This window comes from Leptinotarsa decemlineata, unplaced genomic scaffold (genome assembly GCF_025532065.1).
Source record: "Leptinotarsa decemlineata unplaced genomic scaffold, Ldec_3_MD MMD2_tig00026282_RagTag_RagTag, whole genome shotgun sequence".
NCBI lineage: Eukaryota > Metazoa > Arthropoda > Insecta > Coleoptera > Chrysomelidae > Leptinotarsa > Leptinotarsa decemlineata.
The window spans coordinates 9,861,429-9,877,990 of NW_027412668.1; the positions used below are offsets into that span (position 1 = coordinate 9,861,429).

The window sequence follows — 16,562 nt, forward strand, 5'->3', positions numbered from 1 at the left end:
AGAAAGGCAATTCGTTGTGTACTTTCTTTTCCATTGTCAAAGTGACGGAAGGACTCACGTTGTTGATGTGCTTCAGGAAAGTATCTTGTTCTGCATTCTCATGGTTCCAGATTATGAAAGGTGTCGTCTACGTATGTCAACCAGACTCGGGGCTTCTTGTGGGCTTCTTCAATGGCCAGAATTCCAAACCACTCCATATATATATTAGCTATAACCGGTAAAATTGTCGATCCCATTGGCAATCCCTCATCTTGCGTAAAAAATTCGTCCTTCAGTTGAAAGTAGCAGTTTCGTACACAGCATCCTAGTAATTTCATGATTACTTGTATCGATAAGTTTGTTCTATATTTCAGGTCTCCATCTTCGGAAAGCTTCTTCTGTATGATTTGAAGTGCTTCTCCGACAGAAACGTTGGTATAGAGGCTTTCCACGTCGGAACTGATCAGTTGATCCTGCTCTTTGACTTCGATTTCCCCTAGTAGTTCAACGAAATGCCTCGAATTCTTCACAAAAGATTATGTTTTACCTTGCAATAGTTTAATTATTGGTAGTGAAAATCTGAACACGTTCTGAGTGGCTGAATCTTTGGCGTTAATGATCAGTCTGAGCGGAACATTCTTTTTGTGGATTTTGGGTAGTCCATACAACTGAGGGGGCTTACTGTGGTGTAGTGTTAGCGATGATCTCTCTTTCTCAGAAAAATAGACTTGATGTTTTTTCAAAGTCTGGTACCACTTCCTCCCAATTGATGTAGTAGGGTCTCTTACGATATTCGTGTATTTTCCTTTCTGAAGCTTTTTTTCGATCTTCTGTTCGTAGAGATCAGTATCCATCACAACAGTAGCGTTTCCATCATCTGCAGGCAAGATGTCGATGGTGTTGTCTCTAGTAGCCCGTTCAGGGCTCTTCGTTCTTCACTGCTGACGTTAGATGTTGGAACTGGTTCTCGATCTAGCTGTTCTCTGATTTTCCATCTGAATTCTTCTGCCCCAATCTGATCCATAAGGGAGCTGGTGGATACTATTGAAGTTAATATTTCCAAAGTGGGCACATATGTTGGTGCAATGGCGAGTTTAGACTTTCCTCAACAAAAATTCCTCTGTATCCGTGAGCGGGCGGGAACTCATGTTGATGACGTTGGTGGCTTCATAGTTGTCCTGTTCTCGTTCTGCATGTGGACATTGTTCCCTCACCAACTTTCCCCACTTCCTGTTGTGGGTATTCTCCATGTCTTGTCGGATCTTCAAGCACGTGCTTCCAATCTTGGCAAAGATTGTTTCATGATCCTCTTCCAAGGTCTCTCTTCTCATTTCTTCAAATCGTTCTGTGGCATCCTGCATCAGAGTTGACCTCTTCCAACGGTGGTAATTAATTTGAGACCTTATCCTTCCTTCAAGTATCGGTTCTCAGTATTCTTGAACTCCTACTGGAAAATTTCGATAATCATTAAGGTCGTCTTCATTTCCATCGAGATTATTATCGATAGCATTTAATCGACCGATCATGATATCAGTATCATCATTGTCATCATCAAGTGATGGCCTTGTACTGTTAGAACATGTTTCACCCTTACAATTTTTGCATAAAGATGAGCAAGGAAGCCCAGCTTTTTTACATCCACATCGATTATTACACTCTTTGATGCAGACACAATTAATGGGCTTAAGTAAGTCGTCAGGTGCCAGTTTTTCCATTGTTTTCATCGGCAGGAACATTGTTTCAGATTTGATCCAACCCCAATCTTCCGGATTCAAATTATAATTACCACTCCAAGACTTGAATATTTTCCCTTTTTCAATAAATAACGATCAGTAATTAAATAAATAATAGGACTACAACTTTAGTAAAAGGATTAAATTGTTAATAAATTCTTAATGAACAAAAAAGACTTGAAGCATATTTGTCATAACTGCAATAGTTTAAAAGTTATTATAATTATATAATTATAAAAGCGAAGGAGCGAATGAAAAAGAAAAGTATCAAGGTATCACAATATTAAAAGTTTTATGAAAAATAGAATGAATTGAAAAAAAAAACACATAGTCACTTTTATTATAGAACAAAGTATTGAAGGAAATGAAAAATAAAAAATAATAATTTGTTTATAACAATTTATTTCAAATAACAATCAAAAGGAAAAAAGGTTTTTTCGAAACCTTAAAGAACAATAAAATTTATGATTAAAAAAAAACGGTTCCCTAATTTTAATATTTAGTTGTAAAAAACGATTGTTGATTAACAAACGCATTTTTTAGCAACAAATAATTTTTTTTTCCTAAAAATCATGATTTTTTTCAATTAACATAATGCAAAAAAAAATTTCGAATTGCTTATAAACAATGTATTCGTTTGTGATAAATTTATTAACAATAGCTGTGAAAAAATAAAAAAAAGAACTTTTTTTTATTTTGGCAAGGATAACTTCACCAAAGGAAAAAAATGCCAGGGTTTTAGTTTAATAATTCAATTCAGAAAAATATAAATTACCAATTTATAATTAACGTTAAAATTGAGATAAAAATGTTTGACTGCGGATTATTGTTTATTGATGTATCCCAACATCACATGAGTTTTTTCTTTCCTTAATATTTACATTTAATATGTATTTAATTTTTTTTCTTTTTATGTCAGAGTGACAAAAGGCGCGCGGAAGCCAGACTACCCGTCAGACAGTTTCGGGAGTCGGAACTTTTTTACGCAAATTTATTGATCTTTTCAAATCTCTTTTCAAATTTCCAAAATTTTGAAAATTTTGGAGATTCGTCACTCTTTTATATATACTTTCGCGGTATCAAAAACGTTGTCAAATGTGAGATAAAACTAAATTCTGAGCACTTCAAACTGATTAAATTTTTTTTCTACGAGATATATTAATTATATTGGAGCATGCTCATTATATTAGCAAGCCAGTATTCATCAGGTTTTTGATCAATTCTTGTAATTTCCCTCTCTCGTTCTTCGTATTGTTTCATGAAATGGTATTTCTATCAGATATTTCATTATTTCTCTTGAGTTGTTTTACTGTTTTCAACACTTCATATCGATATCGAAATCATTTCTGGAAATGTAATGCCACAAATAGTGAATTAGAAACAACAAACTAACTGAATTGGAGTTTCAGACCATCAAAAAAAATCTCACGGAAATAAAATTCAGATCTGTGAAAAAAAACTCGATTTTCTCTAGTTATAATTCATACCGAAACTAAGATGCTCATAAAAGCTCATTTAAGTTTCACACGACATTTTCCATTTACTGAACCGTCATTTTGGCCTGAGGATATTCTCTTTTCGAACAGGAAAAGACTTTAGAGCAATATTTTAATTTTTTCATTACCAAGCCTAATATTGCATTAAAACTTATAAAATCCTTTCATCTGCTCATAGTGAGTTTTCATCAAACTTCCAGCAAACTTTTTCAAACACTCTAGAAATTAATTTCATTCTTTTATACTTCACAATTTCACCATCGGCTCACTTATTCGAAGCTTGTTCCAGTGGAAAATTACTTGAAAACTAGACTCACGGCGGGACGCCAGGATGAAATACTTTTAGGTTAATTTCCCATGAAAATTACCTTGTGAAGTTTATGTAGATGTAAACGATAATATCATCCTGAAATTTTAATTCCTCCATCAAAAAGATGTTTCCATCCTGGATATTTGCCGTTCCAGTGAAACTTACCCACCCTTCGAGTAACTTGTTAGGTATTCAGCAAGCTTCTCTAACTATCAAAATGAAAAACACTTGAAGCATAATTGAAAGGACGAAACCTTTTGATGCTTGCCATATTCCAAGGGAAACAGAAAGCTCCAATAGTGATTCAACAAGCACAGCTCCCTCGTTAATTTTGCATTTATATAAGAGATGAATGGAAGTACGCAGAATGTTCTCGATCATTCTATACAATGTTAGTATCCTCCTGATTCCATTCTATGAGCTACGCATGATAATATAATTTTTTTTCTTCTGTTATTCATTAGATTTTCTTTATTGTTGTCTTCAGCAGCCACTGTTTCGGTATAAATTCCCTTCCTGTTACCCCCATATTCAAGTATTGTGTCATTCCCTCCAATGAAGACAATATACATAATAATAATAGTAATAATAATTATGATATTCACCATTTTCTATACACTTGGGTATACAAGATAAGTCAGTAGTACTACAAGCTAGTGAAGATAAAAAAGGGAAAGCGATTGAGCGCAGCTATACATGTACACATATATTCACATATACAGATATATACACATATATACAAATGAGTATAGATGCCCACAAATTCAGTGAACATTTTACACCATTCACACAATTCAATTTAAATAAAATTACGGTAACTGTGAATTTGATTGTTTGTGAGTTTGTTAATTGAAAAATCTTGGTAACTGTGATAGCATCTTTCTAAAAGCATAGTTTTAACACAATCGTAAATTACTTTGTCACTTGTGATTTTGTTAACTACATTCGGCAGCTTATTGAAGCACGTAATGGCATCATACTGAGGGTATATTTCATAGATTGCCATGAAATGCTGTGGGATTTTTAGAAAATCACCACTTCTTGTATCATGAGTGTGTTCTGAAGCAGTCTTATTATATAACTTATGATTTTGCCTAACAAATAAAATACATTTGAGAATGAAGATGGAGAGGGCTGTCAATATTTTTTTGTCTATAAAAACGGGCCGGCAGTTATCCCGGATATCCATATGATGCGTTTCCGTGCTATAAAGGCTCTGGAAAAATCCCTTGCTCTGCCCCAAGCCATATTATTCAAACTTATATGAGGGTTGGTTATGGCATAATATATATGCTGAGTAAGCCAGTTTCATCCATACAGGATTTCAGCTGTTTTATGGTATAATATGCTCTTTTAGCTTAGCACATATATAGTCCACCTGCCTATCCCAATTTAGATTGGGGTCTAGGTAGGTCCCTAAAAATTGTATTTCTTCAGGAGTTTTAATATTTTAGCTAGAGCGTCGACCAATTGGAATATTTTTTCTGAAGTGAAGTTAACACTGATGCCGGGCGGTTCGTCGTGGGTGCTTTGTTCACTCACTCAAATCAAACGCCGTGTTGGTTGCTGGTTCAAGCCCTTGGCTGATTCGTAGTTCAGAAACTGTCCCGTGTGAGTGGGTTTTCGGTACACAGATGTTTCCCACTTAGTGTCGGTCCTCTTCACCAATACGTCTAAGAATGGCAATTCGTTGTGGGCTTCTTTCTCCATTTTGAAGTTTCCATCACTTTCACAATGGAGAAGGAAGCCCACAACGAATTGTCATTCTTAGACGTATTGGTGAAGAGGACCGACACTAAGTGGAAAATATCCGTATATCGAAAACCCACTCATACGGGACAGTATCTGAACCACGAATCCAGTCACCATCAATCGACTGAAAGAGGAATCATCAAAACTCTATTGGACCGTGCTTTCGGACTTCGTAATATGAAGGAAGGACTCGAGAAAGAACTATACATCATCAAAAATGATTTTCAACGAAATGGCTACTCCAAAGCGATGGTGGAACAAACTTAGGCTAAAAGACAGCAGGAGCCCCGAAAAGAAGAGAAGCCGTCACAACCAGTGCTTGCACTTCCCTACATCAGAGGATTATCGGAAAAGATACGAAGAATTGGATCCAAGTACAACATCAGAACCTGCTTCAGATCTGGAAACACTATCCGTAGCAGCCTCACGAAAACTAGGCCACCAAACGAGAACTGCGATTCCAAGAATTGCATTTACGGGATAGCCTGTTAGTGCGGGAAATCCTATATCGGTGAAACTAAGAGGCCCTTGAATGTTCGCATTGCCGAGCACAAGAAAAACACACAGCGAGGGGAAACCAGAAAATCAGGAATAGCAGGGCATGTTTGGACCCATCAAAATGACATCGAATGTTCCCAAGCTGAGATCATACACAAAGAGGAAGATTGGTTTAGGAGGAAATTCAAAGAAGCCGCATACATGCTATCCAACAATGTATTCAGCCAAGCTAGCGTAGAGGTACTCAACATATGGAAACCCATAATCAAGCAGAAAATGGCCAACTCTCGCCCAACCGTCATTTTCCACTAAACCAGTGAAGCGAACAGAGGAAAACAGAGAAAAGTGAAAGTACTCAAATGACCTATAAATAGTCAGCGCACGGAGGAATCGGTCCAGTCATCACCCGAAGACGATTGTGGATACCTTACAATCGAAACGACGTGAATTAACTTAGCTAAAAATCTCTCAAATTCTCAATTTTTATTGTATTAAATTTTTTCAATTTGTTTCACATTTACTTGTATTTTACTTCACTAATTTTCATTTCATGTTTTTGCTTAATATAATTGTTTTTTCAGTTATTCATTTTTATTCCTCTCCTTTAATTTTTCAATTATTTTTGGGATTTCAAATCATTTTATATAATATTAGACAATGGAAGTCCGATCTAATGAAATCCATCATGAAACATTGTCAATCACCTTCAAACATATTTGATTGAAACTTGTGACAATGTATGACACTTTGTATTTTGTTATATAATAATATAATACAGTAAATGAGGACAACTTGTTCAATGTTTTTCCATGCCCTAAATTTTTCGGTGGGTGAATTTATATGTAGTATCAGCATCGCACCTGTGCGAAACCAGGACAGGTCGCTTGTCATTAGTATTCGGAATGATAGATGATAAATAACTCAGTAAATAGATGAAAAAAAAACTGTCAAATATAGAAAACCCAAAACAGGTGGCTTTCATTCAGTATAATAGATCAAGTCATCTTATGAATATGACAACTTGATCGAAGAAAAAAGCGTACCATATCAGCTGGCTAACGGAAAATCAGATTATTTCTAATAACTGATACCTCTTCAGAGTGAAATTGCAAACTGAATAATTGATTTCAGTCAAAACGTTATTGCAGATGTTTGAGTACCTACTGAACTCAATTTGATTGAGAGATCTCTAGGCAAAATAATTGGTAATGATACCTCTGGATCTGAAGGAAACTGGCCGATACTTGTTTCAAATCCATATTGAAGCTTTCTTAATAACCAATCAAAAAGTTTTTTCCACCTTTGAATTTATATGTGTCACAACTATTTTCAGCCTTTACCGCAGATTTTCATCAAATTCGTTAAAGATAAAGATAAAGATAGTTGGATATATTTTTATTTTTTCACTGATAATGAAAAAGTGGCTCATGACGAAATTTTTAATCTCGAATATATCAATGAATTTTCCAGAAACCATAAATTTGAACTTATTTTTGTCAGTCGACTGTTGAAGTTTTTCACAAAGCTCAATGTTTTGTTCTCATTCAGAATGATACCCTTCATTCACAACGTGCTGTAAATCAGTAAACGAAAAAAAAAATTCAAAACTCTTTCATTGCTCACAAGTCAAAAATTCACTAATGTTAAAATTTGTGTGTGAACCTTCTGGTGGTGATATGAAGAAAAAGACTGAGCAATAATGCTAATAATATCTTTATCATCGAAGTGTTGATGATAAAGATATTAGCATTATTGTTCAGTAAACATGTTCTGATAGGCAAATATCCAGAACGAACAGATCCTTCTGAATTTCGCGAATAAGAATAAAACACCTAAAACCTGCTTACCTTTCTCAATGATGAATATTCCAATATTCCTGATACCTTCACAACCCGTTGAGCTTTTTCCAGACTTTGCAACCATGTATATGCAGCAAAGGAAATTTTTGAAATATCTTCACCACAAAGTGAAATATAGCTGGCGTGTTTACATAAACGGCTTTGATGTTGAAATTTGCTTTCAGCAAATTCAGACGGCGTAGCACATTCAATTAGTCGGTCGCGGGCTCCCATATAAAATTTTGCCACAATAAATTTATAACTAAATTTGCTATCAGGGCCGCTGAACCGATATTTTGTTGCAGCGACAGATTGTGAATGGATTATTGTTTTGTTTGGCGGAACTGCTATATTGTCCGCCTAGTTTGCAAAATGAGAATAGACTGTCGATATCGATAATGAATTTGGTGCAACAACAGCTATTATCTTTCTGTCTTTCTAGTTTTCCGTTAACCAGCTGGCGCCCCATAAGAACGACAACTCTCGAAAGTCGAAATTTGTGCGAGCTAAGGACTAACGAGGTCTTACCTTTCAAAGTCTGATTTTTAACACGGGTTGGACGATAGGAAGTGGAAATCGATCGTTTGGCCTTGCGGTTCGAACCACCGGTTTGCACAGCGGTCGATTGACTCAGTGAAACTGACCATTCACGTCAACTCACCAGGCTACCGTCCCTATTGAGTCATTGTTTGCATGAAGGTTTATTTTCTTCAAGACTATAGATGACTATCAAACAAATTACTTTCTTCTTGTCACTGAATTATAGTTACGTTTTCGTTTTTTTGTTTACCTTTTCTAGTTTTTTATTCACATACTTTCCACGGAACTCAATTTTTACTGTTATAGCAGGGAGCCCACGATGCAAAATGGGGATTTACTCGAGCGTCATTGAGACATATTAGGTTACGAAGCTTGGATGCTAAGAAAAAAAAAAGTTGTATAATATACACCTTTTCATCGGTGGGGGAAGCGGCTATAGATTTTTAAATATGTAAAAAATACTGTTACATGGACATACTCGAGCGCGTCAGATATTGATAGCATCAATGTCCTACGTATTTTTAATACCATTGGTATATTAATCTGATCGTTTGCATGATGTGGGTGGTTTCACGTAAGGGTTAAAAGTGAAAAGAAAAAAAATTCAATCGACCGCGTCAGATTTTCTAGGGGGTGTTAAGTGCAACAAAAAAAAGCTCTCATTCAATAATCTGACGATTTCGATCTGACGCAATTTTGAAATACTCGAGCGCGTCAGATTAAGATATATATGGTTCATCTTCATGTTTTAAACGTGCTGTCTCATGATCTGACGATGATCTAGAGAGATTTGCATAATCTGACAAAAACAATACTTTTTTTTTTATTTTCTTTTATTCATTGTAGTAAAATAATTAAAAAGCTCAGAAAATAGCATGCAAATAAATAAGTGTATGTTTTTTGAATGGAAAACTTGTATTTATGAGAAAATAATTTTGAAAAAATGCTCAAAAAAAATTAATTTTTTATAATCAATTGATTAATTAATGAAGAAAAGAGGAATGAAACTTTCTATGTTTTTTACCAGTTTTATTTGTAACTAACGTTACTGCAGTTTCGTCCTATAAGGACATTTTCAAACTTATATTTTGTATAAGTTTGAAAATGGCCTTATATATTGTATGAGTTTGAAAATGCAGTAACGTTGGTTACAAATAAAAGTGGTAAAAAACATAGAAAGTTTAATTTCTCTTTTCTTCATTATGATTTCCTACCACGTAGGAACGGCTACATCCATCAATTAATTGATTGATTAATCATGAACGAGTCTCTGTGATCAGCTGTGATGGCATCAGGCAACAGAATTCAGAGTGGGGACGGATTGAGACAGTAATAGATAAAGAAAAAGTGAATAGAGAATAAAGGAATAGAAACTCTGAGAGGGAAATATAGGTATCACACAGCTGCACGCATTAAACTTTATCGACGAATTTTTGTTATTTTGGCTTGCGGAAATCGTCAGAATATATATTTTTCTTTATCCTTGAATTATTTCCTTCAAATGAAAAAAAATAGCTACGTTCGAGAATGTCGAAATGACGTTATTTTTCACAACTTTGCTGTCCTCCCCTTTCTTTACGTCACTCTCAAATTGTCAAATTTCTGATGATCAATTTTTTTTACTAATCTGATCTTTTATCCCTCACAGGCGACCTTATATATGGGGCTCATATTTGGTGGAGGTAATTAATCGGGTACAAGGTATCCCCCTGTATATTAATCTGCCGCGCTTTAGTAAATCCTGAAATACCTGCTATGGCTCCCCTATTATCAGAGTAATAAACAATGAATCATTCTTCACTTCAAGTTTTGAGTATTCAGTGATATTGATTAATTCAGAAAGAGTAGTTCGAAATAAGCAAGTCAACTTAATTCGTCATTTATATTATTTGTACAAATTGCCCAAATCTTCGCCTGTGGCAAAAGTTTGCTACTGTCTGTCCTCAGTGTATTTAGGAATAGTTTTTTTTATTTTTTTGCGCAGTGGGTTCTCGACGAGTGGATTCTAGATATCTGGATAGAAATGTATCGTCGCTCCACTTTGACATAATCGCTTGCTATTTCATAAGTTTAGTGTTTACATATGTTTGTGTCAATAATCATCGATTACAAGAATAATTCCGTTCCTGAGGACCCTCGAATCGACAGGAGTTATTGCAGGATTCTTCACCGCAGTTATTTATGCATATGCTGTTGGCGATTCAACGGCCGCAATCAATTTTCAATTATTGGAATACACTTGCAGACCGGTTTCGAGCTGTTTGGGTACTCGTCAGTACAAGGTGGTGTCTATTATCAACATTGTCGTTCGCTTCAACCTGGTTCGAAGAATGATACTTTGAAGGAATTCGATTTTCAATTATCGAAAATCATCTACTCAATGTTGATGATAGACACTACCTTGCACTGACGAGTGGCCAACCAGCTCGAAACCGGTCTGCAAGTGTGATTCAATAATTGGAGATTGATTGCGGCAGTTGTCTCGCCAACAGCATACGCAGGAATAAGTTCGGTGAAGAATCCTGCACTGACACCTGTCGGATATAATCCAACGCCCTCAGTGGTATTAGTCAGGGGAGTAGTTGTTTTCTGATAAGTGTCAGTCCTTTGACATACAATGTAGGCAATCTAAGACTGGCCTAGACGATTAGTTCTTTTAGATAATTGAAATTGTTTCTACACTATGTAATTCCTTCGGAAACTTGAATGAGCTTTGAATTGAAAAAATTAATTCACTCATAGTTCGAGGCCAATGCAAGATGTTCGTTTTTGAACAATAATTACTAGATATGAAATTTGAGACTTTCTTGAATTCCTGAAATTTGTATATCCTGGTATAATCCCACTGAAAAACGTGTAATTTCCTATCTTACTGTTTTTTGAGTATACAGCGTGTCAAAAAGTTATATTGATGATGAATTTGTTGAAGCTTAACTGAAAAGTTCATCCAGAAACGTCTACCAGTAAGAAACCTAAGTATAAATATTTAATTTCTTTCAAATGATATTTGATTTGCAAGTAAAATTTATTGATACTATAAAGTACTGACTGATTGAATTACAGGCCTGTGTATGGTTTCCAATTGTATGTTTATATTTTGAAAGTTCAATTGGAGCGAAGTATGGAGAGATTTTGAACTTGCAAAAAATTGGATACAAATATTTTTTTTTCCTCAATTGACTTCGAAACCAAAGACAATGAAGTCGATTTCTTGGTTTTTTGAATTATTCAAATTCAAATTCAAAATTTACTTTATTGTCTGAAGAATGAATTCTTATTGACAAAGCCTTGTGCGAAATAAAAATAACATATAACTGAAATAACAAAATAACAAAAAAGTAAAATCACTAAAAGTAAGTGATAACATGAACTGAAAAGGGACTTGTGAATAACAATAACCTAATACAAACGTTCAGGGTATGAGAACATGGTCATTAAAATGAAATGAATCAATTTGAACTGAATTGAATCGAATCAATAAAATACCGTAGCTATTACAGTTAGTCATACTCACTAAAATATCATCGTAGAATTTTGCTAAGCTGTGATAAGGTCTCACAGAAAGCAAGTCTTTCAACTCTCTCTTAAGAGCGATGAGGTCAGTTATGGCTCTTATAGCTTGAGAAAGGTGATTGGATATTTTAAGACCATTGGATAATGGAAACTTCAACTAGGGTCGAAGAAGGCAGCGATAATTTGAAGCTGAATCTTTGCTTGGTTTGATACATTGGCTCGTCCAAGTTCTCATTTTTGAAGAGAAGGTAGATTATCTCATATATAAATAGGGAGACCACATTTAGGATTCTGTTAGAGTCAAAAACAGGCCGACAAGTGTCCCTAGGTTTAGCTTTGCATATGCAACGTATTGAACGTTTTTGTATCAGTAATACTGATTGAAGACATGTGGTAGAACACACCCCAAAAGCAAATACCATAACGAAGATGGGATTCAATAAGGGAATGATAAACTATATTAGCTACTGCAGATCCAAGCTCAAATGCAGTTACTCGTATTGCATAACATCCAGAGGAGAGCTTGGATTTCAAACTATCTACATGTTTGTTAAATTTTAAATCATTGTCAATGAACAAGCTAAGGAATTTAGAAGTTGGTACGTTGTCAATTTGTTCACTTTGCCACAATTCAACCTACTTTCTATATCCTGTCGTTCACGAGATTCGTTGCATTGAGTTAAATTTTAATAGTTCAGCACAGAACTTTATAAAGAGATGTGTGAAACATCAACAGAAGAAGTTACTTTCGAAGACTTGTATACGGCCATGAAATTACACGAAAATCAATTTCAGCGGCTGTTTGTTTTATAACCATTCGTAATGGAATTGAAATAGAAATTCTACACAGGCACATCATGTACTTGTAATACATTGTTCGGAACCTTCAATGTAGTCAATGAATGTTACTGGAAAGTTATCCCTACACCAAACCGTTATTTTCAACACTTCAACACGTCAAATTAACCAAAAGAACAACAAATAAATTCGTCATCGTTCCATCTGGTAAACAAAGTACTAATCAACCACGTATCCAAAATTCGCCCAATTCCTCGTATAAGGAAATAAACCTTCACATATATTCAGTGGACATACCTGAAGACTGGCTGTGAACCAAATCAACCAAAAAATAATATGTTCAGACCAGTCTCGACTCACCTACACTTATCAGAAAACAACTACTCCCCTGGCTAATACCACAACGGGCGTTGGATTATATGTGAAAGTTTCTTTCCTTATACGAGAAATTAGTCGAATTTTGGATATGCGGTTAGTTAGTACCTTGTTTACCAGATGGAGCGATGACAAATTTGTTGTTTGTCGTTCGCTGGTAGTGATATTAACCAGAAAAGTATTTGTTCTCTGATAGGTGTCATTCCCTGGCCTTAATGAATTGTTCTTTTGTTAACTTGATTTTCAGCCAGTATCCAATTATGCCCACTAACTATATATGAAGACTTCGACACCTGTTTCAATCACCAAGTGATCATCTTCAAGAGAAAGACGAAGATGATACTGTTCAAATATTCCTCTCGAAGATGATCACTTGGTGGTTGAAACACCAAGTGATCGCGTGTCGCGGTTTTAGAAATAACGGTTCGGTGTTGGGATAAAACTCCAGTTATATCCAGCAACATTATACAGTGTCATCCCCAAAGTATGCACCATATGGAAAACTTCTTCATTAAGGGTTTTTCGACAAAAATTTATTCCTGATAAAAGGTTGTGCATTCCCTAAAACTAAACATTCACATACAAAATACAGTAAAACACGCGTAATACACCAGTAGCCTTCAATTATTTAATTTTGAGACAGAGTAAAGTACCCTTATTTTGAAAAATTTTGGGAAATGTTATATAGAAAAGTTGTTCAGCATTGGAAAATACATCTAGATTTGAAGGTATGGCCATCTACGTGGAGTTTGATTTTTTCACCCATTTTTTTAAATGGGTACTACGAAAAGAAAAATTTGCTGAAACGATAAATAGACAACATCCTGTTTATTAAAAAAAAATATTCTACTTTTCAAAAATATTGACCGTGGTTAACACCATAGTGGTATAATTCGTAACATCACAGGCTTTTGAAATAAACCTCCTTATATAGGATGTTGTCTATTTATCGTTTTATCAAATTATTCTTTTCGTAGTCCCCATTAAAAAAAATGATTAGAAAAATGAAACTGATGTTTTTTTATGTCGAACAACTTTTGTAAATAACATTTCCCGACATTTTTCAAAATAAGAGTACTTTACTATTGTCTCAAAATCAAATATTTGAAGGCTCCTCGTATATTAAATGTGTTTTTCTGTATTTTGTTGGTGCATGTTCAGTTTCAGGGGATTCACAAACTTCTATCAAGAATAACATTTTGTCGAAAAACCCTTAATAAGTAAGTTTCCCATTTGGTGCATACTTTGGGGATGACACTGGAAGAGTATTGATATGAAATTTCACTCACAAGAATGACTCCCAATCTCCAAATGCACTTCAAAGTTTTCGGTGAAAATATCCGTCTTCAGTGCTTGAAACACTTTCCAGGTTTCATCAAAAATTGTCAAAGTTATCCATAAAACTGCTGAAGAGGAATTGGAGATGAATAGCCCTGTGTATAATGATGGAGAAATGAGAGCCGGAAATGTATTTCACAAAAGTGTTCGTTCTATTCATTTAGTTGTTCACAATCGTTACATCCATTTCCATTTCCAGTTGAACAGTAAACAGTTAAACACATGAAAACCTCGTTCACTTTCACTGTCGATAGCTTTCCACTCTCCATGTGTAATTTCTGTCTGATCCCTTTATAACGACCGAATTCGGCTCTCAGCAACTTTGGTTATTGAACTTACATTAAGTTTAAGTGGGATTACACATTGTTGAATTTAGTTGAAATCGTTCGCTTTGGGTCATTACGCCAACTCTATTAGATTTTATAATCCCGCGGATTACAACAATGCCAGAATTGGAATTGAATTGTCGACGGAAACGATGTCTGGGATATTTGATTGGAAATTGAGTGAATGACTTTCTTCATAATAGATCGTACCCAGAGCTGATGGAACTAGTTGGACGGTTTTCATTTGCAAGATTTGCTGTTATTTGAGTATTCAGAAATTCAATTCGAAAATTGTACTGGTTCGATAAGAAGTCAGATTCCGTTGTCAAAAATGAAAAAATCAGTTCCGGTTTTCTAGAATTTCAGTTTATTTTTATATTTTTGAATGACATTTTTTATGAAAAACGTATCGTTTCGGGTATTATTATAGGTAGTCAACCTTTCATAAAGTGAAGCAGATGAAACGTATTTTTAAAATTTTTTTTTTAATCCTGTGTTATTACTAAAACAACGATAAAAATAAAAACAACAATAAAAATTAATTGGCGCTCCGGGGCGACTTCATTGATTCCAGTGGTGCATTTGTTTTTTCAGCTGCAGGAAAACCCGGAAAAACCTGCAGAACCACATCATCTGAAGATCTTGATGTACGAATGTCCTCCCTCTTATAAAACAAAATGTAGGGTGTCTCCAGAGGCTCCAATAGATTCAATGCATCGCCAGAACACTTCGTGACACAACTATCGTCAAACTTGAACCAGTCCGTTTCGTCTTTGACCAATGCGTAATAATGAGCAAATTTAACGCCAGAACCACAGTGAACAATGACTGCATGAATATCAGGTTTCGCTTTTTGTGTTTTTTTTTTATGTTCATGGCAAAAATAGGGGGAGACTCAGAATATATTTTGAAGTGTAGTGCATAAAATATTTTTCTGAAAAAGTATTTTGTGAAGAGAGTAATGTTCAGAAATCAATATTTTCTTTTGACACATCTAATCCAATCCAATCTAACCTATACTTACTTTTTAACCTTGAAAAATTTTTTGGCCGAATGATGTGAGACTGACATTTTTATAATTGACCCTAAGAAATGGTTGATTTTTCATAAATACTCATACTTTTCATAAGTAATATCAGGTATTTCATCAGTTCAGACTTCCATTGTCTAATATAATATGAATTGATTTGATAACCCTGAAAAAAATCACAAAGATTAACCTAAAATGAAAATTTTATTGAACAAAAAACTGAAATTACAAAGAAATAACATACAACAACAACCAAACAAATGAAAATTGAAATATTAATAAAAGCTGAAGAAATTGAAAATATTATTAACAAAAAATGAAATTATAAAAATAAAAAGATTTCAAACCAAGTTATGTCACAACGTTTCGATTGTTAGTATCCACAATCGTCTTCGGGTGATAACTGGACGTATTCCTCCGAGATCTGACTATTCATAGGTCATTCGAGTGCTTTCACCTACCCCCTCTTCCCTCTTTACGCTTCATTGGTTTTAGCGGAAGATAACAGTTTGGTGGGAGTTGGTCGTTACGTTACGTTACGTTACGCTGGCTTGACTAAATGCGTTGGTGTACAACATATACGTGACTTCTTTGAATTTTCTCCGAAACCATCTTGTGCTCAGCAATGCGAACTTTCTATGGCCTCCTAGTTTCACCGGTGTATGATTCTCCGCACTCGTAGGATATCCGGTAAATGCAATTCTTGGAATCGTAGTCTGCGTTTGGTGGCCTGGTGTTCGTGAGGCTGCTACAGATAGTCTCCCAGATCTGAAGCAGGTCCTGATGTTATACTTGGACCCAATCCGTCTTATCCTTTCCGATATTAGACAATGGGAGTCCGAACTGATGAAATACACCACGAAACATTGTCAACCACCTTCAAACAAACTAATATCATCTTCTGCTCACTGTATTTATTTTTAATGTTGTGAGTTGTCAAAATAATAGTAGATATTTTATGAGGAAATTGATGTTCAGACAGTGCTCTCTTTTATTTTCCCACATTTTCTCATCTAGGATTATGTGATTCATCAAC

The 16,562-nt window shown here is 35.0% G+C and overlaps 1 protein-coding gene across 2 annotated transcripts in view; it reads left to right on the forward strand.

The window, feature by feature from the left end:
* LOC111502097 (uncharacterized) overlaps positions 1 to 16,562 on the forward strand; it is a 104,531-nt gene that overhangs the window by 11,445 nt on the left and 76,524 nt on the right. The gene's annotated exons all lie outside the window — the stretch shown is intronic.